The sequence below is a fragment of the Macrobrachium nipponense genome, chromosome 16 (assembly GCF_015104395.2).
Source record: "Macrobrachium nipponense isolate FS-2020 chromosome 16, ASM1510439v2, whole genome shotgun sequence".
Lineage (NCBI taxonomy): Eukaryota > Metazoa > Arthropoda > Malacostraca > Decapoda > Palaemonidae > Macrobrachium > Macrobrachium nipponense.
In genome coordinates, this window is record NC_087209.1 from 55,434,120 (window position 1) to 55,461,619 (window position 27,500).

Genomic DNA, 27,500 nt, shown 5'->3' on the forward strand with positions numbered 1-27,500 from the left:
ATCCAAAGAAACATTACTGTTTGAATGTGTTGGAATTAGATTGAGAAACTATGTAAAACAGCATTTTTATTTTATTAGTTTTTTCATAAAAACATCTTCAAATATTGGGTTTACTGTATGGAAACTCTTTGTAATGTTTTGATATTCAAAGAATCAATTTTATGGCCTAGATTTTGGGATTGAACATTAAACTGAGGTATAGGCTTAGTTTGGGAAATGCGCAAGAGGTTGGCGACTATAGGGCTAACCTAGGCTTTTGGACTTTCCCGACCAAAGAACAAAAAATAAAACAAATGGTTTTTTAAGATTTACGAGGGAATAGTTTTCTTATTGTTATGGTTTTTTCTAATATTGGAAAAGTGCAAACTTTAAGGACTGGGCTAAGCTTACATATAAGTTTGGATTTTTCCTTACTAGGAAGTCAACTAACCACATTTCTTTCCGCCGAAGTTGACAAACTTTTATATTTTTACTACTAATAAAACCACGAGGAATAAATAATAAAGTATTATTTTACTTATCTGGAGAATCGTTTTTTATTGTTATTGTTATGTTGTTTCTAATTAATCTATGGCTGTTCTGGGCCCATAGTAAAGTGCAAACCTTCATTTTCCCCAACAAAGTTTATTACTGCCATATGTATTTCACCAAGCTGAGAACTCTTCTATTGGTAAAATACTGCTGTAAATTCGAAAAAATTTAGTCAATGCAATACATTTAATTAAAAAAAAAAATTTTGTGCATTAAATATCATAAACAATAGAAAATCAAAGACTGCTCTTAGTCGGAGAGATCTAACATTTTCTAGAATTCTTATTTCTGTTTGTAAATGTTATTATGTTTCATTATAGCTGTCGGTAACTTCATTAGGTTAAAGATAGATTGAAAGAATAGAATGAATGGTTGTTATACTTGTTCGGTAGTTTCCAGTGGTTGAAGGGGAAGAATAATAAAAAATGTATGATTATTATACTGTTGCACTAGTTAAAAGTTAGTTTGGTTTAGCAGTCGTTCGGTACTCAGTAAGCGTTGACAAACCATGTACATAAACAAAAGGGTTATTGGAAGCTTTTTTTTTTGTTATTTTTTGTTTTTATTATGGTTCAATTAATTAATTAATTAATTTTTGAAGAGTACAGACTAATTATTTATACATTTTATAGGCATAATTCTTAGTTTAAGATGTCAGAATCTTAGACTAGGTTACAGTAGCAACTGCTGCTAACCATCAGACCTAGGCTTTATTGCCAGAAATCAAAACTCAACATCTTAGAAGGGACATATGTTTTAGAGTAACTATTTTCGCTTCCGTTTGGCATCGGCATCATAACCCTAGAACATGGCGGGCATGAACCTGCAAATAAAAATTTCTTGAGGAATATAATTGAAAAGTGTCGCAATCTCAGAATGGTCGGAAATGCCGAGGGAATAGCCTTGGATATTAATCATATAATATGATATATATATATTATATATATATATAGAATATAATAATATATAGATATATATAATAGAATAGGATCACAGGAGGGGTAGGTAGATTTGCTAAAAACTTCACAAAACAATTGAAGTTAGAGAAGGAAAGGCATGTCGAAAAGCAGATGGGCTTTATTACGATTGCGAATGTTTCCTGGACAACATGTCCCATTTTCAAGGAATAAACAAAAGGACAAACAAATTTACATCCAATAAAATTACTCCGACAGAAGGACGAAAATCTTAAAAATTTAACAGTTGTCCATAGAAATGGATTAACTTGAATAAAAGGCACGATCTTAATTTCAAGAAAGAAGAAAGTTTGAGCGAGTGACCAACCCCGGAAAACAAAGACCAAAAAAAAAAAGGCAACTTGGGGTGTGAACAGATGGGCTGGGAGGTTTAACTGCAGAACAAAGAGAAGACAAAGTCCCATTTGAACCAGACCCAAGTCCATTGACTCGGCAGAGCTGGGCTAGCTGAGCAGAGTTGAGCGAGCTTGAGTAGACCACCCAGCACATAATTATGAAGTAGTAAATTTTTAAGCAAAGAACTATCACCTTTTTCCCAATTCCCAACAACTCGTTCTCCTTCAGCGCTGTAAGTTCTAAGAAGAATAAAGAAAGGGGATTCTGTGTCTGCTGTTTTCCTTTACAAAACAAAGTGTTTGGACCCTAGGGTCTCCATGAACATGAGGACATGGAACTTACCACTCCACCAAGGATGTTGGTATTGCAGTACCAAGCTTTGCATGGAAAAACTCAAGCCAGGCTGAAGAAGCGAAACGCTTCTTTACTGGTAAAGAAACGGTAGTCTCCGCTATCCAAGTACTGGTGAACACTGAGCGCTTCGGGCGAGTGCCAAGAATTCGCAAGAACTTTCCCACTTCGCACAGATTCCAGACTCCTTGGAAAAGAAAAAATAATTGGGGCAAGCCTTGTGTAGCCCTGGGTGGGGCTTCGGCAACATGATGAAGCCAAGCACTTTGCCTAGTGCCCAAGTGAAGCCAAGAGATCCAGGTTGTTTTTTGGCAAAACTCCCTGATTCTTGAAATAACAAATTATCAGGAAATGGTCTGTTCTTGCCCCGAGTTTTTGGAAATCACAGAAAACCAAAACTCCTCCTGAGAATGCTAAGGATTGCCATGGAATTCAGGTGCTCAGCGAGACTCCAGATTCTTGTTGTTAGTAAATTAAACAATAAATCGGGAACTTTCTGTTTTCGCACCCGAGTTTGGAAAAATCATAGAAGACCATAAACATTCCTCAAGAGTGCCAGAAATTCCAAGGAAGACCAACCGCTTGGAGAGGGGTCCACCCTCGTTCAACTTCCATAGAAATTGAGGATGGAACTTGCATAAAAACCAGTCCAATATGCAAGCATTTTAAAGAATGGATGAACAGTGCAATTTGTGAAACAAAATACGCACTTTGAGGCTCCCAAATTTGCAAAGACCACCCACAGGGACTGCCAGATTGGAATCCGCCCACCCAAAGGAGCAGAAAGAGGCTAGTGGAGAAAACACAGTCGCCCAGGTGTTTTCGAAATACCGGAGATTGAGAATCGGAAACACCAGGTTGTCAAAGACAGTTGAGGAAGGTCTCTCTGTTGTTGAGCAGAAGATCCTTTCCTCGATGACATGGGGCTAAGGACTGGTGAGACTCCCTAAGACCCCCTCTAGGAAACATAGGCCACTGACACCTGGGGGGGGGAAATCCTAACAAAGGAGACACTCCAAGATTCCTCCTATTCACCCTCCTGCCCCTTCCGGTGTCACCCAAGGCAAGTAGAGGGAATAGGAGGGAGGAGGAGAGGACCCTCTTATTCCTCCGCAAAATAGAGCTGTCAAAAGGAATAAGTCAACGCCCAGTTCCGCCAATCCTGGCAGGGTGGTGACAGCAACATGGGGGGTCTAGGAGAGCATGGTTGCCTTGTCGAGACTTTCCTGAGGAGAATGGCAGGTTCTCATTGATCTGTAGCAGTGGGCATAGCTACCAGAACTGCGGTGAGAACATTGCATGCATCATCTTCATGAAGCAATCCCAGCCCTTCTTTCCAGGCCATTAAACTTTGTGCTAAAATGGCTGTAAAGGGGACCACCTCCTAGCTTCTCCACCCGATGCCTTGTCCCAAGGGACAGCAACATGGGCCCTGTCCCAGGCAAAAGCCAATCCTGGTTTCGCAGGTGGGTCAGAGTTGCAGCTCAGTCTTCGCTCACACCACACCATTGTCACAATAGAGAGAAGACGCCTCATCACTGACTTTAGATGTACGAACCCCCTTGAGAGCTGTACATTTGGAGAAACTCAAGCTGCGTAGATGCTGTCCAGTGACAAAACTTTAGGATAACAGGCACAAATCAATATACAGGCAGTTCCTGGTTATCGGCAGGGGTTCCGTTCCTAGGGTTGTGCTGATAAGCGAAAACCACCATTAACTGAAACTCAGCGATTTATGGCACCATAATCACCTTCATGGCACCTCTGTTAGGTATGTTATGATGCAAAAACTCATTATTGGTGCCTTATGGCGCCGATAACCAGAACTTGGTCCATTATGGCTCCATAAATCACATAAATCCCCGATTTTATGGTGATAGACAAGTACCATAAAACAGGATCACTAATAAATGAATCCACCGATAATAGGGGAATGAATGTAATTTTTTCAACAGGGGAACCATAAACACACTCAAGGGCCAATGTCACCGCATGCTAATGAGTCACAGGTACAATTCCAATGTTAGGATAGCCAACACGAAGAGATACCCAATCATCCAATGCTGTAATCTACTATCGTTCATTGTTAGCCTGCAGAAAAAATAATGTTATTAAAAAAGGAAAGGAAATTTTTTGCACCAAAGGGCACTGCCCTCTAAAACACATAGGAGACCCTTAAACGACAACACCACATGGGTCCCCCCCCCCCAACTTCTTTGCCTGTTAAGCTAGCAAACAAGGTGAAGAAGGGGCAAACGTAAGAAGTTTCTTCCCAGTAAATTCTTCAAAGCGCAAGTATAAATGTCAAATTAATAAATGTTCACGCCCTTACATTTAAGGGCGAGAACAGGAGATAAGGGTGTAAATATACCCATGCTGCCGACCCTTAATACACAAAGGCTTATAAAAAAATGGGTTTATATATTAATTATTAATAATAATTCTTTATTAGTACCAAACACAGTATATTAAAGACATTTTATAAACAATAAAAGAAAGATCCCATTGGGAAATCATGATTAATGACCAGTCAGCAAGAGCTCACTAGCATACATACGTCTTGTCTTGAAGGCGGAAGCAAGTAACTGGAGTGTTTGCATTCGTGGCAGGTGGGTCTCCTCATCTACCAGGTGGTAGTTACAGCCTAACTACATTATTGGAGAATTTAACGCTTGTAATTCCTAATGTAAAGGACAGAGGGTTTGTATATAATGTAGGAACAAAGTAGGAGGCAAAAAGCAAATTATTGAGTTTCAAAGCATATTGCTAAGATCCTTCAGTACCACCTGAAGTGTGTCATGAAAGGTAAGTGGTACTGTATTATAGACTTTCTGCTTTTCAAGAATGGGATGCTCTTATTTACCAGTAGTATGGTAAAAAGTTCTTTACACTTATGTACAGTGGTGCTCAAATCTCATGCGACATGATTCTTTTTGTATCGTTTAGTTTCTCAGACTCAACATGACGTTCCTAAGTAGTGTTAAACTTTTTGTTTCTAATATCATACATGTCTTTAAAAAAGTTTGTGAATCCACAGCTAGCCCTATTTTCCTTATGGTTATATAAATATGATCCCTTTTATGCATTGGGATAATTCGTAATCTTTGTGATTTGAACTGAATTCCTTTTTTTACGTTGCTAACTTCAAAGTGCTGTGTGATAAGGTAAGCGGTGCCATCAATGAAAGCACACTTAACATGCTCCTCGGACTGGTCAACATAACTACATCTGCTGCATTATGACAGTAGACCTAATAAGCTCAACAGTCATAACAACATTTTCAAAGTAGGAATATGAATTAAAACAAGTTTTCCTTGAATGTTGAAGCTTTCGGCTGTGCTTAAGCTGCCTGTATGTTGCAAAATGATTTAAAAGCCTAAAAGAATAATCTAAGCCTTCTGAGATGTAATCTCTGTTACTAATTATTTTATTTGCAGAGATTACCTGTTCTTTGACAAATAAAAGATGATGATGATTTTGATTATATGGAGAAGATGGCTATTAATCGAAATATCATAAGTACTAATATCAAGGCATATGGAACACTTGTTTTTCAACTGGTTAAAAATATTATTTTCTTAAAAGTCTTTTGCTCGCTTTTGGTGTATAATTTATTCTTTCATAAGGTAACTTGAAGTGCAAGAATGCATAGATAATCTCATTTGCTTTCTGGCCAGAAATTGTTGAATAGAAGAGAGTTGAATGGTAAAAGTGTAAAGTAAAGAAAATCTGACACCTAGGTCTTGGTACAATATCTTGGCTTTGACAACAGAATAATTGCATAGGCGAATATTTCTTAGTATGCCATCATTTTTGTATTTAAGAAATATAACAATTATCAGTTATGTATAAAAATCCAAATATTCCTGTAACACATATAAAGTAAATGTGTTCAAGATAATGTAATTGACACATGCTCAACTCACATGTTTATATCACATTCTACTTTTGCATATACATATTTTCATTTTTTTCTGCGTTGAGGTGTAAGAGCAATCAAATGGAACTATTTTCAAATTTTATGCTTGCTTGGAAGCATTATTAATGTTATGACATTTTTTTTCGTTTTTTTTCGATTTAACATTTGAACTGAGGTTTGATGACGACTTCGTTTTGGTCAAACGCCTTCAGTGGTGTGTGAACGAAAGATTTGGAAATGTTTCGTAAAAGTTTTTCTGAAATTTGGCTACATGTGACATTTGCTTACAGTTTTGAAATACCTGACATTTCACTCTTATAAAACATTATTAATGGCTTCATTGTAATGCAATAAAATCGCGTTTTCGCACCACAATTTGGGGAGGGGAGGAAATAACAAAAGATAAAATATGGAGCATGCTAGGTTGCTAGTTAGTGAATTTTGAACGAAATTCCTATGGAGTCATGTCGCATGAGATTTGTGCATCACTGTACAACCAGTTTATTGGTACTTATTTCTCACTGTTCTTTCAATACTACTAGGCCCAACATCTGGTAAAAGAAATGTTGAATCTCTTAAATGGCCTACCCTTCCAACAAAATATTGCTAATCTTCTCCCATTCTTAACTGTTTCCTCTTCTAACAAATAAAAATAAGTTTTTCATTTATCAATACTTATTACTGCTGGAAATGAAGTCTTGGTAAAACCAGGAGATGTAGGATTCCTTCCGGGGAATTATGCTTTTGGCCTCATGAATACCAAATGAATTGGAGGTAATCCTGATTTGTTGCGATTTATATATAGCACACTACTAATTCAAAGTAATGTGCTGATGTGTACGTAGTTACTAGTGAGCCATGTTTTCTATTTCATGGGAACAGTACCCACTTTGCTCTTGTAAATCATACAAAACTGGAATAGATGATAATGAATACCTCTCCTAAAAATAACACAAAACATTACCTTTGCTCTGAATAGCGTGAGTATATTGTTCTGTAGTTCTGAAGCTTAGTCCAAAATCTATGATTTTAAACGTAGAAGTTTTTAGCATCCACATTAAAATTCCATTGTTATTTAAGATCAGCATGAACAATACCATTATTATGAATGTGTGCCAGGCCCCTGAAATGCAAAGCATATTACAGAATCAGTTTTATTGGTAACAAAATTGAAAACTTCAAAAAACTGAATTCGGCAAATAATAATAATATCCGTTATTTCAGCTCAAGGCCATATACATGGAATATACAAAATACAGACTCTAACATACACAATCTAGAGACATAAGACAACATGATAAAATAATGAATAAACGGCACTTTTCCACAATAGCTGAGGTAGCATAAAAGACAGTAATCATAATACTGGTATAACAGTAATGATATTGGTAAGAAAAAAAAAATGCATTGAGAGTTATAACAGTTAGTGCACAGATTATCTAACTTAAAATTCAACAAGAGACCTTGATTGTATTTACAGTAATAATGAAAAGTAATAATATCAGCAATAAATATAATAATAATTGCAGAATCTGCAGATGGCATCCTTGCCAATCAAGAGATTAAGTCCTTTATGGGACAAAGGCCTCATAATACCATCTTTCCCACAATTTAGATCTTTTGCTTCACTCCTTAGGATGCTTTGAATGAGCATTGTTTTATAGCTCCCTTAACTTGGCATTAAAGCTTGGGTCTCATTTTCCCCATTAACTGCTGTTAACAGAACTCGACCATAGAAGAAACTCCTTCCCAAACTTGAAAGTTTTTTTTCAATTTCCTTACATGTTATAGAAATGAACCTGAAGTTATTAAAAGGTAGGATTGACAGGAGTACTTGTAAAGCTTACTTTGAAATCATAAAAATACAAAATTTTAATGTTTATTTTAGGTAAATAAATCTACTTTACAAATACGTACAAAAATTAGTAAAATACAACTACTTTGCAATTACCAAATCTATACATAACAGGAGGCAATTGTAAGACATCAGAATTTTTGGTCTTCCAGGAGATTTCTGAAATGAACTAATTTGCAAACTACTGAATCACTATGGTTGTTATTGCTTAAGAAAAACAAGTACATGAGGAAAACAAGCCTAACTACTCTGAGATTCAAAGGATAATGTCTAAAAACGTTGAAGAGATGGGATGAGAAAATGGTATATAAATTACATAAAAATGATGATAAGCCCTCCACTGACTACTGTAAATGTGCACGGCACCTAATGACATCTTCTAACAAAACCTTCTGGCTCTATATCTATAAAGTTCTCAATTTAGCTCCCAGTATTAATGGATTTACTCTTAGTAGAGAACTCAGAATTCATTCCTTGCAGAAGAGTGAACGAGTCAAGCAAGAAACATCACAATTTTAAATTACAGTATAATGAAGTCACATAAAATTCAGAATGGCCATCAAACTCAACACAATAACGGACAGATACACTGCAGATCTATAATATTTTTGCCTCAGAGAAATGCCCATAAAACGATATGTATTTACAAGCTGAAGTGCCCACTTGCCTATTTGCCGGCAAGTCTAACTTTCATGAATTCTCAATTCAAGTGGATCCTTAGTTTTCTTTCCCAATGAAAATGCCATATTCTGCAACTCTTATTCTTCACATAATTTCTCTATGATATTAGTGGTCCTGAATTGCCCAGTCAACCACCAGCCCACACCCCTCCCCAAACACCAAAAAAACCTAAATCCTTTTCAATAGCCTCTGATCATAAGGTTTAGACTCTTGTGTAAGACTGATTTGAATTTAACATAGAATTTTCTCTGGCGCTTAATAATTCCAAAAATATAAGAGAAAAGTTAAAATAACTTTATTGATATGTAAAATTAAGTTATAAAAATTTACCATATACTCCCATCAGAAATTACCTCGTCAAGTAAAAGAAACCTAAATACGTACTCGTGCTATACTTAAATTCTAACCCCAAAATATCCTGGGAAAATATTTCTTTTTTTTTACTTTAGTTTAACCAGACCACTGAGTTAATATTAACTCGCCTAGGGCTGGCCTGAAGGATTAGACATGCTATTTAAAATCTTTGTAAATTACTATCTAAAAAATAAATATTTAATATTAGGAATATATTACTAATTACTATATGAATATCATATTTTATCGTATAATGATTAATTTAAGGAATTTTAATAGTGAAAATTTGTCACTTTCTGACAATATATCTTGAAAGAAATATCTTCTAAATATCTCTCTTTGGATTCTATATTTTGGACAGATTTTTAAAATATGTTTTACTGTCATTTATACATTACATATTTCGCACATAGGTATAGGGGCATGGAGGTTACTCATTAGGTAAACATGTCAGTTTAGTGTGACCAGTTCTTAACCGTGACAATATTACTGAATTCTTGCGGCATTTCTGATAAGATTATGGCCACAGGACTACAGTTTCTTTTATTTCTCTTAATTTATTGTTAGGATCATTTTTTCCCTCCAGTTATTTTGCCATTTCTTCTTAATCACCGATTTACTGTGTCTAATATAATCTTCTAATGGTAAATAATTCTGCTCATATTGGGAGTGTTCTAGCCTCATATGCACTGGTGTCTGCTTTTGCATTGTCTTCTAATCCTATGTGAGATGGTATTCAACATAGAATAACAAATATCTTTTGCCTTTTCATTTCATGTAATGTATGTCTAATTTCATTTATGATTTGGTTTTTTGAGCATAAGAGTTTATTGTTATTGAACTTATTGAATCGCTAAAGATGGTTAATAATTAAACTTGTTTTCAGATATAGTTGTTAAAGCTGTTTTTATTGCTAGTAATTCAGCAGTGAACACTGATGCTTTGCTATGTAAGGAGACTTGGATCTTTATGTTGTTTCCGTGAACAGTGAATCCAACTCCCATATAATCTTTGGAACCATCAGTATATATATAATTATTATTGTGTACCTTGATATGTTCCAGAGCATATTGTTTCATAGCGAGGGGATTACTCAATTTATAATTGGTATTGTACATAGTTTGTTACATATCTGGGGAGCACTTATCAACCATAGAGGCATTATTTTGTTAAAACTGTAAAATTTCATATTATAAAGGTCATTGTCATTAAATAATCTATTAGCTCTAATAGAGAAGGATGGGATAATTTTTGTATTCCAAAAACAATCTGGGTCTTTAAATGAATCTTTGGTTTAGGTGGACTATTTACAATTTTTAAAGCTCTGCACATGGTTGTTATTTTGAATCTATAAGATATTGGCATTTCTAGAATCAAGGATTGGACTGGAAATGATTTGAATGCTCCGGTGGCTAAATGAAGCCCAAGATGCTGCACTGGATCTAGCATTTTGAGAGTAGTCTCACTAGCAGAACTATAAATTGGACTGCCATATTCTAATATTGGTAGAACTTAGTCTTATACAGTTTCAATAAAGTCTCTCTATCAGTACCATGAAGTGTTAGCTAATTAAAAATTTTAATGAAAGCTTTCCAGGCCTTTGCTTTGGTATGTCTTACATGGGCCTTCCAGTTCAAATGATTGTCAAAATATAGGCCTAAAAATTTGACTTCTGGATAAAATTGTATGGGAGTGTTATTCATGGTAAGAGCTAAAGCTTGATTTCTGAGCCAACGTTGATCCTTATAAAATATTATTGCTTGCGTTTTTTCAACAGAAAATTTAAATCCAACAGATAATTCCCTTTGTTCAATTTTAGTTATGGAGATATTTAAAATTTTTTGGATGTGGCATAAGTTGTTTGAAGTGTAGAAAATGGCAAAATCTTCAACATATCAGATATTGTTTACATCTTTTGGAAGCATTTTAACAATATTATTGATAACTAATGCAAATAATGTGCTACTTAGTACGCTGCCTTGAAGGATGCCCTCTTTTATTTCAAATGTTCCTAATAATATTGCTTCAATTTTAGTCTGAAATGTTCTTTCTGCTATGAAATTTCGTATGAAAATTGGGAGTTCACCCCTTAGATTTATGTCATCTAGAGATTTTAAGACTGAATATCTCCATGTTGTATCATAAGCCTTTTGAATGTCGAATAAGACTGCAACAGTAATTTTCTTTGTACAAATCCTCTTTTGATTTGATCTTCTAGTGATGTTAATGAGTTTAAAGTTGAAAGATTTTTCCTACTTCCAGATTGAGTTGCTGCTAGAACTTTATTTTTCTCTAAATAATAATAATAATAATAATAATAATAATAATAATAATAATAATAATAATAATAATAATAATAATAATAATAATAATATCCTTTATTTCGTTCAAGACCATATACAATGAACATACAAAATACACAGTAACATACACAATCTAGATATATGAGTCAACATGATAGGAAAAATTAGCAATCGGCACTTATCCACAAAATAGCTGAGGTAGCATAAAGATAGTAATCATAATACTGGTAATAGTAATAATGCTGGTGAGAAAAAAAATGCATTGAGAGTTATAACAGTTAGTGCACAAATTATTAGCTTAAAATTTCACTAGAGACCTTAGGTGGTTACAGTAGTCTGGTCCAGAGGGCTAAATACATAAATTGAATGTATATATATAGATATATATTGTATATATATATATATATATATATATATTATATATATATCTTATATATATATATATATAGTATATATATATATATATATATATATATATATATATATATATATATAATAAACTTTAACTTGATAGTAATCACAGAAATAATGAAAAAATAAAATATCAGCAATAAATATAATAATGACAAAATCTGCAGATGACATCTTGCTAATACAGAGATTAAGTCCTTTAGGGGACAAAGGCCTCATTTTCCCATCTTTCCCACAATTTAGATCTTCTTGCTTCACTCCTTAGGATGCTTTGTATGAGCGAGTTGCCGCTGTTTCTCACTCGGGTTACCAGGCTGGACATTGTTTGCCTTACAATGATTTTTAAAATTGTCCAGGTGGTTTTCTAAGAACATCTGTGTGGCGGAGTGGTAGCGTGGAGTGTTTGTGAGGGCGTCTCAGAATGTCATTGTGCACAACAGTGATACGTCTCATGGTCTCTCGGGTATAGTTCGTCCAGAGGGAACACCCATAGATACTGTAACAGTACGAGCGGAAGAGCAGCAGTTTCACGTCTCGGTGACAGAAGGCAAACCTCCTTGCAATCATGTTGCCAGTTGCACATAGTTTACGACGCCTCTGTTCAATGTCTGCCGTATCTTTTAGGTCGTCAATGATAATGTGACCCAAATACGGAAATTCGCGCACAAATTCCAGCCGATGGTTTCCGAGGAAAATTTGTGGTTCTGCAATATGCTTAAGCAATCTCGGGAGCAGCGACATGCACTGGGTCTTGGTTTCGTTGTAGATTATATCAAATTCCTCTGCATATTGGCGGCAAGTGTCGATGAGTCGTTGGAGGCCATGCACTGATGGGGAAATCAGAACCATATCGTCGGCGTAACAGAGGTTGTTTATAGTTGTTTCATTGACAGTGCATCCGATTTGGGAGTGAGTTCAGTTTGACATTCAAGGCATCTGTGTACGTATTAAACAGGTATGGAGAGAGAATGCCCCCTTGCCGAAGCCCGTTTAGGGAGCCGAAGGTATACGATAATACGTTGCCCCATTTGACACAGAATTGCTGTGTGGAGAACCAGCAATGTAAAATGCCAATTAGATATAGGGGTGTGCCCCTTTTATGCAGCTTCAGGAATAGCTTCAGGTAGTTTACTCTGTCAAATGCTTTTCTCACATCTACGAAACACAGGAAAACCGGAGATGCTGATGATAGGTAGTAGTTCAGCAATTCTTTCAGTATGTAGATGCAGGTGTCGGTTGAGTGGTTTGCTTTAAACCCTAACTGGTTGTCAGTGGTGTGTAGAAAGGGGAGAAGTCTCACAAGAAGAACCGACTCAAGTATCTTCGATGCGATCGTTGTGATTGCAATTGGCCGGTAGTTGCCAGGGTCAGCTGCATCCTTTAGCTTGTTTTTGATTAATGGTATCAAGTGAACTAAGAGTAGGGAGTCTGGAAGAAACTGGTGAATTATGCACGCATTGAATAAGGCAGCTAGCAAAATGTAAATTATCGGATGGCAGAATTTGAAAGCCTCTGCGGGAAGACCATCACAGCCGGGCGATTTATTATTAGGTATGCTGTTTATGGCATCGCTGATGTTACCTGGCGTAATACGGTCTGCAAAATGAAATTGAATGTTGTCATTAAGGAGGTTATCTACCTCGCTTTGGGAATCCTGATCATTTATGCAATTCAGGATATTGTTGAAGTGATCACCCCACATCCTTGCGATAGCCTCGTCTCCGACTGCTTCCCCTACTCTCTGTGATAGCTTTTTAGTTTTGGGATTTAAGGACTGGATATCTTTCCAAAGACGAGGGTAATCACCAGATTCTACGTTTCTAGACATTACCTGCAGCGCTTAAGAGCAAGTTTGAATTGCGCTCTCGCCTGCCTCATTAGTAATGCAGTGTGTCCTTCCCTCGGGCTGCCATTTTGCCTCCACAGTAAAAACATTTCTCGTGAGTATGTATTCAGATCCTTAACCAAGTCATTCCAACCAGGTATATTATGAGAATTACCTTGACGAAATCTAAAGGCAGTCCTGCCCGAAGCAAGCATAGCGGAGATTATGTTCGAATAGAATTCATTCAGATCCCTCTTGTGGTGGTCATTTCTGCATTTTGTGTTGGTACACAGTAAGGCGTCAGCCGGTTGAATTATTGACCGCAACCTGGTTTCCGTGGTCGCCCTAAAGTATCTGGTTTTCTGTTGGTTTTTAAACTCCCAGTTAACCGCTGGAGGGCGGTCAGTTAGTGGGTTCACAGTAGGGAGGGATGGGGTACTGAATGACACCTGTAATGGGATGTGATCGTAGCCCGTTGCAAGATCGTAGCGAATATTGCAGGTCATAATAGAATCATGAAGTTGTGGAGATGTGATGCAGTAGTCCAGCCAGGAGGTTGTAATTGCGTCCGCTCTATTATGTACATATGGGTAGGAGGAGGGAGGGAGGAGCATTACATCGCTAATTTGGAGAGCATGATTTTGACAGAAGCGAGTAAGTTCATTATAAAATTGTTTTGTGGGGTGAGAATTAAGGTCCCCTATTATACAAATATGATCAGCAGGAGAATCTTGAATAATACTGTGTAACTCCCCTAGGATCATGCAGTAATGATCAAAATTATTGTTATTTTCCCATGGCATATAAACATTAATTATTAGGATTTTAGAGTTCCCTACTGTCACTTGAAGCCCAAGCAATCTGTCACTCCTGTAGGTCATCACCTTTTATCAAATTGTCTAACGATTTGTGCCACAGGAAAGAAAGTCCCCCTTTCGGACAACCGGCTATGATTTGATCTGTAACTTGCATCGATGAAGTCGAGAAGGTTCTGAAGTCTTCATGAATTGAATCGCAGATGGCAAGGTCATGAGGCCAGAGGAGCATTTCTTGCAATGCAATGATGCTGTTGAAATTTTTGCAGAGCATGTTTAGGAGAGGAATGTTCCGCTTGAGGCCAAAAATATTCCAAGAGATTATGTTTAATGTATCCATGGCTACTCACGAAGACGGGAGATGAATGCGCTGATCATTTGGGTGGATGGGGGGTTATCCAGGGGGAGTGGGCAGTTCATCGCCCGTGGGCGGTTGGCTGGCACTTGCAGTGGAAATGACCCTGGTTGGAGTGACAGTAAGTTCCCCTGGGGGTGGTTGGTCCCGGATTTAGGTTATATCTTGAAACTAATATATTAGGACCGAAATTCTCGCCTTTAAGAACGTCGAGGTGTTGAAATAGGCAGGTACTCCTGTAAGCCACTTTATGTTTATTTCCACATGGAGTTCGTGAGAGATAAGTGGGTCAGAGCCAGTGAGAAACTTGACTCTCTCCACTATGGCGTCTAGCGTCACCGATGAGCGCGATTGTGAATTGCTACGTGACATCTCTTCTCAGTGTCGGGCGAGGTGAAACTCGAATGTTGGGCTCCGGTCCAGCGGCCAAACGAGAGGATCTTCTCTTCTTTCTACTTGTTTGTATCTGCCAGCCGCTAGACCCCTCAAGATCACTCTCATCTGCATCTACAATGGGGGGTTGGCGGGGAGAGATAGGGTGGGGAGGATCACAAGGGCTGGTAATCATCACCGGAGGCCTATCTTCCACCGGAGGCACTGGGGAGGGAGGGAGGGGAGGTTGGGGGACCAACTGTCTCCTAAGGACGGCCTATAGGTGAAGGGGCACTTCCGTGTTTGCTGGGAGGCGAGGAAAAACTGGATGCCGCATTCATAGGAGTTTGGTGGCTATCTGTACGATTGTCAATCGATCCCTGCACTCCTTTGATCGCATCCCAGATCCGTGTGAGATCATTTGTTTCCACCGTTTTAAGACTGTCTAGGAATCCTGCAGTCCTTTGATCACGTCCCAGATTCTTGATAATTTATCATTTGTCTCCTCGATTTTTTCTGAGTTTTTTCCCATTATTTCTGAGAGGGATTTTGCTGTTTGGAAGGCATTTTCTGCCGTGTGGTACACCGTGGGTAGGCTTAGGTCAGCGGGCCCCTTTGGAGGCAGATTGTAAGGGTCATCGGCGTAGATTTCCACCGAGCAGGTCCTTAGCCACTTAGTGATATATGATATTTTTTTGTGTGAGGACAACGTTCTTCGCGGATCACTCCTTGAGAATGCTCTCTGGTATCAGATCTTTGCATTTCGTATATGCAACGTTGATTTCCTCATCGGAGAAGGCATCACTGACAGATTGAATAGCGGACTCGACGTCGGAACGGTTCGATTGGTATAGGGTAAAATACAGACAATTGTTCGCGAGTACGGAACTTGTGTGTGGGGTGCCTGGGTCACTGCGCAATGGTTGGAGGTTGTCGGATGACATTTTTGTGGTAAGGGAAGGGCCAAGCACTAACACATACACTGCATTCTTTTACCCATTTCCCAGGACCAATAGGCCTCGAGTAGCTGTGATTTGAAAGATTTCTATGGCACTGATTGGAGCAGAAATACTATTTAAGTCTATTATTTACCATTTTTTCCATGAGTTTACAAAGGCAACTAATTAGTGATATAGGTCTATAATTATTTACTGATGTTGGATCTTTGCCGGGTTTTGGGTATAGGAATTACTATAGCATGTTTCCATGCTTTGGGAAGGTTTCTTTTTCCACAGATGATTATAAAATTTTAATAAGTATTCTAAATTTAGCTTTAATGTTCAGATGTATAAGAAGTTCAAAAAAGATATTATCCTTTCCTGGGGCTGAGTTACTACTCGTTTTTAATGCAGCATCAGATTCTTCTAATGTAGGTGGGACATTGTAGTATCATTGTTGACTTGTTTCAAAATTAATTATAAGTTTTTCTTCATTCCTTTTTCTAATGCGAAAATGTTCGTCTAAATTACTTATTGATCCTAGGTGGCGACCTATCATATTTGATATTTCTTTTAAATCATGAACTCCTTTCCGTTATGTAATATTGGGGATCTAGGTGATCGACTATATTTGCTATTAATTTTTCGAAATCTATCCCACATTTAACAGTGTCACCTGAGAAGTTTGAGACGTAATTATCCCAAGATGATTTCCTATTACTAATATCTTTTTTCCTGAACTGAGCAGATATCCTATTCAATAAAGGTTTGATATAATTAATTTCCATAGCTATTATTAATACTAACACTTTCAATGTATATCTATTACTTTTATATAATTTGTTATGTCTTTGGTTTATTTTGTCTAATCGTCTACCCGTCTTGTGCTTCAGTTTGATAATTTTTGAAAGCTCTCTGGGCCACCATGGAACAGGATTTATTTTTGGCTTAAATGTTGTCATTGGTATTGATTTGTTTCCAGAACTAAGCACGAGATCTGTAATATATGAATTAATTTCATTGTGGTCATTGTTACTTTGGAAAGGGGAAACATTTTTGGTAACTAAATTATACTTGTCCCAATCAGCTTTTTAAAATCAAATTTTGGTATAAATTGTTGATGATTATCTTCAAGACAAATGATTACGATTGGGTAGTGATCACTGGTATAGAGATCATACAGAGTATTCCATTCTAATCTGTCTACTAACGAAGTGGAACAAATTGACAGGTCTACAGATGATATGGTCCTATGAGTTTTTGAAAAGTATGTTGGGATTTCATTTTCCTTCAAACAACAATATTTGTAGTTAAGTATTAAATTTTCTATGTTTTTACCTGCTCTATCTGCGTCGATGGTACTGGCATCCCATAAAGGGTGGTGAGCATTAAATCACCTAAGTCTAAAATTGGCTCATTGAACTGTGATAAAATGTTTGATAATCAAGCCATATCATAATTTTCATTAGGTTGATTATATAGACTGCAGGCTAAAATGCTAGATTTGTTTGTTATATGCAGGCGAATTGAAGGTATTTGAAATGAATTATTATTAACTGTAACTTTACCATAGGTCACACACACGATTATGAATATATATTGCTGTTCCAAATTTGCCTTCTCCTGAAACGGAGAATGCCAGAAAGTAATTACATATTGATGGGACTGGGTTATTAACATGTTGTAAACATATGCACATTGGTTCATGTTGCTTTAGGAGTCTTTGTATTTCACCCAAGTGCATTCGTGTTTTCAGACCGTTTATGTTCCATTGGATAATAGTATAATTGAATGGAATGAAAGTTAAATGATAATCTTGTATAGTTGGTTATATATTATATATATATATATATATATATATATATATATATATATAATATATATATATATATATATATATATATATATATATATATATATATATATATATATTATATATATATATATATTATATATATATATATATATATATATATATATAAACAGATGGAATTCTGTTGTTACAGAACATTTTTACCAGTCGTATATATATATATATATATATATATATATATATATATATATATATATATATATATACGACTGGTAAAAATGTTCTGTAACAACAGAATTCCATCTAATAAAAGGAGCCCATAAAACACCAAAATATGAGAAAAAAGTACTATATTTCAGAGACTGCTGTCTCCCTCTTCAGGTAGATGAAATGAGAAAATACAGAAAAGGTGTATACAGAAAAGGTGGCTTGCCTGTGGATGGACCTCTGGTATAAATACCACCTTTTCTGTAAACTTTTCTCATTCATCTACCTGAAGAGGGAGACAGCAGTCTCTGAAATATAGTACTTTTTCTCTATATTTTTTGGTGTTTTTATGGGCTCCTTTTTAATTAGATTGGAATTCTGTTGTTACAGAACATTTTTACCAGTCGTATATATATATATATATATATATATATATATATATATATATATATATATATATATATATATATATATTTTCTATATTATATATATATATATATATATATATATATATATATATATATATTTTTTTTTTTTTTTTTTTTTTCTCTAGATTTTGGTGTTTTTTTATGGCTCCTTTGTTTAGATATATATACGTATATACATGTATAATTTTTAAAAACTATGGATAATTATTCACTTAATTACCTTTAATTTTCCTTTTGGATTTTTGACATTTCTGTGTTATCATCTGCTTTAGTAGTGAATTTAATTTATTCTTGTTTGGCTAAGAAATGGTCTAATACTGCTTTTTTACTCTCACGATAGTATTATAAGTGTCTAATACACATACAGTCTAGCTGCACTTGAGATATTTTCTTTTCTACCTAAAAAATTCCTTATCATGTTTATCAATTTTTCTTTATTGAAAGGTTTCGTTTCTTTGCAACTTGCATAAAACATGTATAGCATCCACATCGTTAATGACGAGGTTTGGTTTGAGGTGTTATGCCTTCTTGGATAGGCTACACTGTAGACATTTACAATTATCGTTTTGTCTTCCTTGGATTGATTGAATTTTGTCTTTAAATTTGCTTGGGAATACTGGTGAAGGGTTTATTTCTTCAAATTTACTTTGAAAAACTAGAGAAGAATTTGTTACTTTAAATTTACTTGGAAAGGCTGGTGAAGGACTTATTCCATCAATGTTACCTAAATTAGAAGATGTTTTCCTGTTGATTTTTTGCATTTTCTTCTTCTTGATGTCATTAGTATTAACTTGAGTTTTGGGGGGTGAAATTATTTCTTGACCTCGTTTTCGTTTTGTATGGTCAGCATGATCTTCCTTTTCAGAGTCTAGAGATGGCAATTCTTCATCTTTCATTATAATTTCATAAGGGTTGCTTATAAGTAATGTGTTGCTAGATTCTCTAAGAGACTTTTTGTTAATTTCTATGTTTGTTAGCCTTGTTTGTTTTTCGTTAGTTTTTCCAGGCATTATAAAATGTTTCTTAGGCATTACTTTTTCTACGGTATCTAGACAAGATTTATTTCTAGCAGGGTCCATTAAACCTATTCATTTTAATTCTTGTTTTCCTTCTGGAATTGACATGCCAGATCTGCTTATAAATAGTTCTAATTCAGTGTTATATATGTAGAATGGAAATGTCTTTGATCTCGCATGATGGTTTTGTCCACAACTAAAACATTTTGGAATTCCACAGTTCCAAGTGGTTTCATGGTCTTCTGAACCACAGAATGCACAAACTGGTTCATTTCTACATTTGCTTTTAGTATGACCGTATTTAGAGCAGTTTGTGCATTACATGGGGTAATACCTCTCTTCTCTGGCCTTCTATTTTAATATTAGGTGGGAGAGTCTGGCCTTCAAATTTAATTTTAGCTATTCACAGTTTTTTTTTTCCATGATGTCTTTTATTTGGGATTTCATATACTTTTACGTTTTTATTATTGGGATATCTAATTTTTAATGAGTTCAATAGTAATGTCTCATCTGGCATGCCATCACAATCATTATTGGGTGGTAACATTACTGTTCCCTCAATACTGTTCAATTTGTCATGTCTTCGGACAGTGACATTTATCCCATTCATATTATTAAGCATTTGGTAAGTTTCTGATTGAATTTTTGTGGTAGCTTCCACTATCCATTCTTTTCTAGTTATATAAATCTAAACGTCATTTCTTTGGTCGGGTACTGAGCTTATAAAATATTTTCAAATTTAGCAGCAGTCAGTTCGGTTTCTGTTTTAAAAACCAAGTATCTTGGCCAAGTGCCATATCCAAATAATGAGTCAAAGTGTACCAGTGTAGGATCTGGTCTGTATTTAGGTCGACTATCTCGAAATCTGTTAATATTTTCATTATTTTCGTTTGTTACTGGAGGTATTTCCCTTTGTGGCATTGAGTATGGCTCCATAGTAACTATGTTTGATATGGGTATGGATATGGAATCATCGTTAACGTCTTTATTTACACTTTCCTGAGCCAGTTCCAAGTCCGATCCAGGGTGGTCAACAATGGGGGTTTAGGTATCATCCATTGATACGAGTAGCTGTATCATTTCAGCCAGATAGTCCTCCGCCCACCATATTCCTAAGTAAAACAGAGCACAACAAGGGAGAGATGTGTCATGCGACTTTAAGTGGCCACCCCTAGAGTCTGCAACCTGGTTATACGCATAGCTCCCAGAACTTGAGTCGTCATCAGTCCGTCGAGATTCTGCCCCAGCTCTGGGGGCCATCAAATCAGAGGAGCAGTCAAGAGCCGTAATCCAATGTAGGTCCAAGGTTGTCACTAATGGACATCCTAATAGGTGAAGAAGTTAAGGATTGAAAGTAGGAAAAGGCTAAAAAGTGGACTGAGCTTAGTCTGGATGCTCAGAACTGGCCTGTGTAGCATGGTTAGACCTGCCAGGGTAGGGCACTACTCTGCCATTATAGCCCAGTTCATCCTTGCACCATGCAAGCCCCACCACCACATCAAGATGCCGGGCCATTGGTGGGGGGAAAATAATTAAATTTGCTGATGAATATGAGATACCAGCATCCATAGATCACAAGGTAAGTTCAGCATAGTGGCTAAAGCACAATGCATTCAGCACTGTCAAAATAAGGACCTAACCAGTGGCATAACTTCCTAAGGGGGGTTGCTGTTTGAAATGCTCCCCTGGGCCCAAAGTGAGTAGGAGCCCAAAATGCAAAATAAACTATTGCTGCTATGACAGAACTAGCTAAATCCAAGGCCCCCAACAAATGGTCAAGTGCGCCCCATTTATATTTACACCCAAAGTTTGGGGCCCAGTTTCGTGAACAAAAATGTACAAAAATGTTATGTAAAAGAAATAGGGTTCTCCAGGGGTCCCCTCCCAATCGTAGAGCTTCTAACAGGGATCGAGGAGGGTGGGTAATGTTGATTGGGGTAAGGACAGGGTCGATCTAAGGCAATTGATTACTGCTTAGGAGTCCTGATTATCCTCTGAGAGTCCCTATACTGGGCCCATTTGCCCAGATAATACACATTCAAATGATTTAATGAATCTGACCATCAGAGTAAATTACTGTTATCCTTATTTTTACCATTTATCATTATGTTTCACTGGATTATGTGGATCTTCAATTATTCAATGTACACTTAGTTTTAAGAAAATAAAGATGTTTGAACTTGCATTTACAAGTGCCTTTGAAATGATCCTACAATTGCTCATACTAAAAATTTTTCTCGACATTCCCAGCAGCTTTGGCTTCCCTTCCCTTGCTTCCCACCCCATATATATATATATATATATATATATATATATATATATTATATATATATATATATATATATATATATATATGCATACATGTTACAAAAACCTAAAGGGAACTAGGTGTATTGTGCAATCTTAGACAATTAAAAATCTCAGGAATTCCCACATCCCGGATTAAGACTTATTTTAACCCGACAAAGAAAAAGCTGCAAAACGACCAAAGCGACAATTGCTTGATAGAACCAGCTAACAGCTGAAACTCCTATAAAAAAGGCTTAAATCTTCCTATTTTGTAGGGTAAAAATCAAGAAAAACTCACTAAAAATGTTTATAGGTGGTTTTTCTTAATAGTTTTATCACAAAAAAATTGCATTTTAAGATGAAATTGATTAAGAAATCGAAGAATTTGTGGATATTTCTCACTGAATAATACCGCAAATATATGAATTTACCGTGAATAATAAGGGTACAAAGATAAATCCGTGAATAATAAGGGTACACAGATAAATCCGCGATGATTCATTTATAAGATGTATTACTATTTGACAGGAACTCTGTCGGCTTTTGTGAACCGAACAATTACCAGTCCCGTTAAGCTATTTTAACAATGTGACTTTTTAATTTGTGGAACGAATATGGCTGGTTTCAAAGAGAGATGTCTTATCTTCTGTTTCATTTGTGAATTTACTTCAGTTAACCAGGTCTTGTTTTAAACAGTCTATTTTCTATGTATTGAGTTCCAAGGAGTGATGTTGGTTTCATTCGATTAATTTTCTCTAGTTTTTTTTATGATAGTTAGACTCTTGCTTATGCTTTGGAATAAAGTCTCATTTTTTTAGTGAGAGTTTAATTCAGTGCCTAAATTCATTTTCACAGTTGCCTTACTAGATGGCTAGAGTTTCAGGTCACCAACGCTACCCTTTGTAATGTATTAGGGGAATGTGCTCCTAAACAGATTTGGTGGCAGCGGTTAAAACTGGATCACTTCCAAAGTAGACAATTTTGTTTCAGACATATTGTAGCCTGTTCTTTTGCGTGTATTTGTGAGAAACGGTAGGTTGTTCATTCGTTTTGTTGTAGGAAACAGTGGTAGTTGGCATTCACGCGAGACAAGTAATCTTCGATCTGGTCAGCAACTGATGTTATTGCAAAGTGGGAGAATCACCTTCATCTTTTTCTTGTTAGTTTTGCATGGCGGTTTGTGAAGGGAATGGTGCTAGGCGGCGTTCTCTTTTCTTTTCGTGCTTTAGAAATGATTGTTGAGTTTTTATGTTCGGGGTGTCTGGGAGAGTGACTAAGAACAAGTATTGTTCGCATGTTTTTTTTTCTTTCATTTTTTTTCTTCATCTTTAATGTGGAATTCCGCTCTGTGACGAGGGTCAGAAACTGTGGAACATAAGTTTTAAAATACTGCCTTTATTCTTGGTTATCATTGTTACACTTTTTTTTCTTAGTTCACAACGTATTTTATTTGTTTTTTTTTTTCTCATATGAGTTCCATTGTTGGGGCCTTGGGTGAGGGTACGTGCTAAATCAACGTTTTCGCATGTCAACTGAGGGTTAGAAGTGACCGAGTCTAAAAGAATGCGCTTGCAATTTCTTCTGTTGTACATTCGTACGTGTTGAGTCAATACTTGGGGGAAGTGGAAGTGGAGACTTGAGTTATAAGAGTGCTTGATTTGTGGGAATTGTTTTGCGTAGTTGTCTTTTGTTTTTTAAGAAAACTTTCTGTACTTATGATCAGCCAAGGGGGATCTGAATCATGCTTTCAAGGAAGTAGAAAGTTTTAGCAAGGTGGTTGATGAAAAAGAACGCTAGAATTAGGACAGAGATTCGTCCATTTCAGGGGATCGTGGACGGTGTAATTGTGGTGGAATCACAAGCTAAGCAAGCAAGACTTCCCCACATTTACATTATCAATCCTGGCTTACAAATTTCCCACAGCCACACGTTCCCCTTTACGTTACTTTAATTACTAAAGGACACTTGGTTCAACAAGGCAAAAACACAATCTCGAACACATTTACTCACCAGGAAATTGACACAATCAGGGCGAGAAGCTGTGCTTTCAACATGGTATGGCCGTCGAACAACAAACTCCACCACCACTAACAAGCCGCCAAACACCAAACTGACTGTCACCAACAAATCGCTAAATACCAACTACAACAACAACAAAAACAAAAAAAACACCAAACAAGCACCAAGACTACACACCAACTCAGAAACATCAGACACGACAAATTGTTCACCAACTCGGCAACCACAGACTGACACATGCAATGACAGATCTCGATTACTGAATACCCAACTTGGAAAACAAAAACACAGACGACTCTACTGACTGAATACCTCTCACTCCAAATGCCTTCATTGATTGACTGCTCCTGACTGCCTCCCAATGCTTGGCGACCAAGCCACTCAACGAGCCAACACGCCCGTCAAAAAAGTAATTCACTCGTCACCCACCCATTCATCTTTCACACCCCCTCTCTCTCTCTCTCTCTCTCTCTCTCTCTCTCTCTCTCTCTCTCTCTCTCTCTCTCTCTCCCTCAAACAAAACAAAAACAGGCACAAACCTTCCCCATACTATCTTAAAAAATAATACTAAACATAAAATACAATATAATAAATACACAAAACATGCAAGATCCTTCCTATCGCTTTTGACGAACGCAAACAACCCAACGGGACAACAGACAAACAAATGTACATGCCTCTCCGACCGGGTGAATGATCTCTCGGTTAAACTGCTTGCGTATTATAATTCCTTTTTCATGCAAGCTGCCCCTTACAGTTCAGCCTGTCTCCAAGCGAGAAGTGATATGTGACTTCACTTAACATTACATTGGCACTTTAAACATATTATTAATCATTGCCCCTCTTTCATCGACAGACATATATATATATATATATATTATACTATATAATATATATGATATAGATATTTTTTTAAATATATATATATATATATATATATATATATAGATTATTTATATATATATGGGTATATATATATATATATATATATATATAATATTATACATATATATATATATATATATATATATATATATATATATATATATATATATATATATATATATATATTATATATATAAATACATATATATATGTCAGATGAAGAGGTGCAATGATTAACAATATGTTTAAAGTGCCAATGTAAGTTAAGTAAGTCACATATCACTTCTCGCTTGGAGACAGGCTGAACTGTAAGGGGCAGCTTGTTGTGAGAAAGGAAAGGAATTTGAATACGCAAGCAATTTAACCGAGAGATCATTCACCTGGTTCGAGAGGCGTGTACATTCGTTTGTACGGATGTTAGAGGGGCCTAATAAGTACAAGACACTTGCAAAAGTGACATTCTTTTAGGTGAACGCCAAGAGGTTAAGCGGTAAATACCGAGTGTTGGGGAGAGAATGTCCCATCGTAAAGGTAGGACATATTCTATAAAGACGTTAGAAAACCGTTACCTTTGAAAAAAGAGAGAGAAGTGTGAAATACTCTCTTTATGTGAATACTTTGAAAAGAGAGAGATGTGTGTGATATGTCTTTTATGCCTTATTATCTTTTGGGTCCTATTCCATGGCTAATTTAGAGACGGGAATCTCTAACCTGACTAATACTGTGTACTTATTGACAATTTGGGTATGGGAGAGAATTCTTAGTCGAAAGGGTATATGTTAACTTACTGGTTTTCTTTACGAGCAGATTTAGCTTTTATGCCATTATGACTTGTTAATCATGTTATCCTATTTTATAATCAACGCTTTGGGTAATAAATAGTATATTTTTGTACTTACGAGGTCTTAACCCTCTTACGCCGATTGGACGTATTAAACGTCGAGTCAAAATGTCTCCCGTATGCCGATTGGACGTATCAAAAAATATCGGTCGGCTCAAAAAAGTTTTTTTAAAAATTCGCGGAAAAATACTTATAGGCCTACCAGCCGAAAACTTTTTGTATCACGCGCCTTGGGGGATGCTGGGAGTTTACGGATCAAGGCGTGTTTTGTTTACAATCGCTACGCAGCGCGCAAGCGCGAATTTTCTTTTTCTTATCGGCACTAAAAAAGTATCAGTGACACATCTCGGAAATTGATTTCGTCACTTTGACATAATTATTGCACCATTTTAAATTATCCTTTACATGAAGTATTATATATGAAAATGTGCGCAATTTCATGCACAATACACTAAAAATACTCATGATTGTAGCTTTTATCAATTTTGAAATATTTTCATATAAATAACGATAAGTGCAAACATTTCAACCTTCGGTCAACTTTGACTCTACAGAAATGGTCGAGAAACGCAATTGTAAGCTAAAATTCTTATATTATAGTAATATTCAATCATTTGCCTTCATTTTGCAACAAATTGGACGTCTCTAGCACAATATTTCGATTATGGTGAATTTATGAAAAAACTTTTTCCTTACGTTCGTGCGATAACTCTTCCGATAAATTTTTTCGTGCGATTGTCCTAATGTTTGCACCCTTTTAAATTTGCCGTTACATAAAGTTTTATATATGGAAATGTGCGCAATTTCATGCACAATACAACAAAAGACAACCCATGGTTGTAGCTTTTATCAGTTTTGAAAATATTTTCATATAAATAACGTTAGGTGCAAAAATTTCAACTTTCGGTCAGCTTTGAAAACTCTACCGAAATGGTCGAAAAACGCAATTGTAAGCTAAAACTCTTATATTCTAGGTAATATTCAATCATTTACCTCATTTTGCAACGACTTGGAAGTCTCTAGCACAATATTTTGATTTATGGTGAATTTATAAAAAAAAAAAATTACGTTCGCGCGGTAAACTCTTCCGAAAAAATCAGAATTTTTTTGTGCGATTGTCGAAATGTTTGCACCATTTAAAATTAGCTGTTTCATAAATGTTTTATATATGAAAATGTGTGCAATTTCATGTAGAATACAACTAAAAATGATTGAAGGTTGTAGCTTTTCTCTTTTTTTCGAAATATTTGCATATAAATCACGATAAATAGAAAAAAAAAACCACGTTTTTTCGGGTCAAATTTGACTCTACCGAAATAGTTTTTGTTGGGAAAAACGCAATTGTCAAGCCTTAAAACTCTTACGGCCTAGTAATATTCCGTCATGTTTCTTCATTTTGAAACAAATTTGAAGTCTCTAAAACATATTGTGATTTATGGTGAATTTTTGAAAAATATATTTTTACCTTCACTCCGCGCGCCGATTCGCGGCCGCAAGTCTCCGAAATACGTACATGGCATTATCCTAATATTTGCTCCTTTTTCATATTAGCCTTTTTATAGAGTTTCATATATCAAAATGTGCGCAAATTTATGAAGAATACAATAAAAAAATAATTGAAGGTTGTAGCTTTTTTCCATCTTTGAAATATGTGCATATCAAAAAATATATATATTAAAATTTCGACATTCGGTCAAATTTTAACTCGTCCGAAATGGTCGAAATCTGCAATTCTAATCTAAAACTCTTACAGTATCGTAATATTCAATCATTTGTCTTAATTTTGAAACAAATTGGAAGTCTCTAGAACATTATTTAGAATTACGGTGAATTTTTGAAAAAAAAATATTTTTTTGCGTCCGCGCGTTACGATTCGTACATCATTTTTGTGATAATATTTTTCCGGTGTTACTTTTATTGTTTTACAATGTATTATATATCAAATGATTGCAATTTAGTGTACAATACAACGCAAAAAA

At 35.9% G+C, this 27,500-nt stretch overlaps 1 protein-coding gene across 1 annotated transcript in view; it reads right to left on the minus strand.

Moving 5' to 3' along the window:
• LOC135195342 (serine/threonine-protein kinase Kist-like) overlaps positions 1–27,500 on the minus strand; it is a gene marked incomplete in the record, with an annotated part of 340,406 nt that overhangs the window by 100,749 nt on the left and 212,157 nt on the right.